General features: G+C 44.1%; 1 long non-coding RNA gene across 1 annotated transcript; it reads left to right on the forward strand.

Annotated features, from left to right (window-relative positions):
• Window positions 1-582: 582 nt before the first annotated feature.
• On the forward strand, window positions 583-2323 carry LOC131274253 (uncharacterized). Its single transcript, XR_009181463.1, has 2 exons — window positions 583-649; window positions 2016-2323. It is a non-coding gene; the product is annotated as an uncharacterized lncRNA (long non-coding RNA).
• The last annotated feature ends 787 nt before the right edge of the window (window positions 2324-3110 follow it).

Raw genomic sequence — 3110 nt, forward strand, 5'->3', positions numbered from 1 at the left:
CCTATAATGCATAGGACAGCCCCATAACAAAATTTTAATAGAGGCAAGGTTGAGAAACCCTGTTGTAAGGATTACAGGGTTTGAGATAATGACTTTACATTCTCCTTGCATTTTATAAATGAACAAATTTATAAAATTTGTTATAAGCAAGGTTAATTGCCTTGCCCAAGGTCACACAGCAAGACAGACAGAGTAGAGACCAAACCACAGTTCCTTTAGGTCTGTTCTTTATTCTTAAGTATGTTGCTTCTTGGGGCAATCATGGAAACTAAGCAGATGCCCCCATAGAGGGTAGCTTAGGACTGGTGATACAAAATGGGGATAGGCAGCTGCAGGAAGTGGGAGGGGTATAGGGTCAAAAGTCAGGGAAGGCTCCTTTTCATCTCATGTGATACAGAGCTAACTCCATGTCCAATGTCTATGCACATTTAGCAATCAGTGCTGGTGCTCTGGTGGCTGCAGGATCCCAGGAACTGAAACCTTCGTGTATGTCCACTCTTTAACAATTTCCAAGTGGGATCACAGAGTTTGGAGATTTTGTGAGAATGCTTTTTCATTCATCTTAAGATGCAGCTCTAGCTCTACAAGTAGTGTGTGGGGCAGAGACAGGAAACTTTTCTTTCTGAAATGAGAGAGGAGGTAAACAGGGGTGAGTTTAGTCTTTTTTTTTTTTTTAAGATTTATTATTTATTTATTTATTTCCCCTCCCCCCCATCCCCAGTTGTCTGCTCTCTGTGTCCATTCACTGCGTGTTCTTCTGTTACTGCTTCTATCCTTATCAGCAGCACAGGGAATCTGTGTTTTTTTGTTGTTGTTGTTGTTGCGTCTCTTGTGTCAGCTCTCCGTGTGTGTGGTGCCAATTCTTGGGCAGGCTGCACTTTCTTTCTCGCTGGGCAGCTCTTCTTGTGCGTGGGGCTCCCCTATGTGGGGGACACCCCTGCATGGCACGGCTCCTTGTGTGCATCAGCACTGCGCATGGGCCAGCTCCACATGGGTCAAGGAGGCCCAGGGTTTGAATTGCAGACCTCCCATGTGGTAGGCGGACACCCTATCCATTGGGCCAAGTCTGCTTCCCTAGTTTAGTCTTGATAAAGAAATGGAAGCTGGCTAGTGCTAGCATGTTTGCTTGCTGCCAAACAGCCAGCATTAGCAATCAGTTCTGGGCCTTGAGTAGATGAGGAATAAAAATGAATTGTTGGCTCTAGGGAGGAATGGACAGCTCTTTAGGAAGATTAAAGTTAACTCATGCCTTTCTGTCTCCTAATTACATTCCTTCTACTTGATGTCTCTGAATAGCATGGATTCTGTGGTAGCCATGCAATGCATATAGACTGTACATTTTCCACAGAAATTGTGGGAAAGGGCTGTGGGAGCTGGAGCAAGATTGCCTGACTGCTCAGCCATGCCTTGCACAGACCCTGTAGTTTCTCACTTCAGGACCTTTGCAAACATATTTCTTCCTACCTGGTACACCATTCCTTGTGTGCCTGACCCCCTTCCACACACACATACACACACACACCTCCTCCATGAAGCCTGCCCTCAACTCCTTCTGAAAATGACTTTGTCTTCTGAATTCTTACAGTCTGTCTCTTTATTTGTCTGTGTTGAATCCCACTATTTAAAAAAAATTTATGTGTATTGGGGTTATTTGGTTTTACATCTGATTCTCCCTACTTCATGATTCCCTAAAAGAAAACACTCATACAGTTTTATGGGAAACCTAGAAGGATGGGTTTGCACTGCATATACCAGGGCCTTGACTCCAACCACATCTCAGGGAATGGTGCTCAGCATTCCAGCTTGGCCAGCTTCCCTTGTGTGGTGCTTTGAGGCTTTTGTAGACCCCAGAAAAGATCATGTCCTTAGAGCTAATCCATTCCTGGGGGTGTGAGCCTATTATAGGCAGGACCTTTTGATTAGATTTTTCCATTAAGGGCCTTTGATTAGATGACTTCAATAAGGCTTGACACACGGTGGGTTCTGATCGTCTCACTGGAGTCCTTTATAAACAGGATGAATACAGAAAGAGATTCAGAAGAAAGCCACAGAGACAGAAAAAAAGACACAGGAGCTCAGAGAGACACCCACAGAAGCTGAGAGAGAAAGACACAGATGGAACAGGCTCAAAGCAACGGCTCCTGAAGGAAATGGCAGAGACTGGCAGATGCTGCCATGTGCCTTCCCATGTGACAGAGAAGTACAGGATGGCCCACAGCTGGTCTTTGGGGAGAGTGCATTGCCTGATGCCATGATTTGGACATTTTTCTCAGCACCAAAACTGTAGGCTTATAAGCTAATAAATCCCCATTGTTAAAGCTAACCCATTTCTGGTATATTGCTTTCGACAGCTTTTAGCAAATGAAAACACCTTGCTTTAATTGGATTGTTTTTTCTCTTTGCTTTCCCAGGAGGCATTAACTTTGCTGACTAGTCTCTCATCTGTAATACAGATCAATTCCCCAAGCCTGAGCTTCTGACCCCATCCTGCTCACCCCAATCCCTTTGGAAATTAGTCTTCAGATCATCTCTGAGAGGCCGCCCTTGTCCTTACCTTTACCCCAAGCTGCTCATCAAAACATTTCCTCCAAACAAATATGAGGCTCTGGTTACACAACGAGGAATCCTAGTGATTTGTGCTTGCTCCATCTTTTTGCATCCCATTCCAGATCCTCTGCTAATCTGGAAGCAGGGCTACAAGTGCTTCATCTTTGCACCTTCACTTCTATTCCCATGTCAGCTTTTGGCTTACATATAATAGGAGCTCACAATCTACTTGATCCTGTAAATGGATGACATATTTTTCTTGCCAGAGTCTCTGCCAAGATAGACTGAAGATCCCAATTCCAAATGGAAAGGAGCTAGCTTTGGACACTCCAGTGGTTGTTGCTCCTGGAGGAAGCTTGTCTTATGTAGATATAACAGGTAGAATGTGAAGGCTGCTTTCCCCCCAATTTCCCTGCTCAGAAGCCAAAGGAAACATTGTAGCACGAGAAATTCTGTGATCAATAGAATAGAAAAATGGAGAAACAAGAAAGTCCTTGCTTAAAAATTTCAAACTCTCAGAGAAGAGAAACTTTTTATTTCTTTTAGTGTGAAGCCCTAGACAG

Source organism: Dasypus novemcinctus, chromosome 18, assembly GCF_030445035.2.
Source record: "Dasypus novemcinctus isolate mDasNov1 chromosome 18, mDasNov1.1.hap2, whole genome shotgun sequence".
In the NCBI taxonomy this organism is placed as follows: Eukaryota; Metazoa; Chordata; class Mammalia; order Cingulata; family Dasypodidae; genus Dasypus; species Dasypus novemcinctus.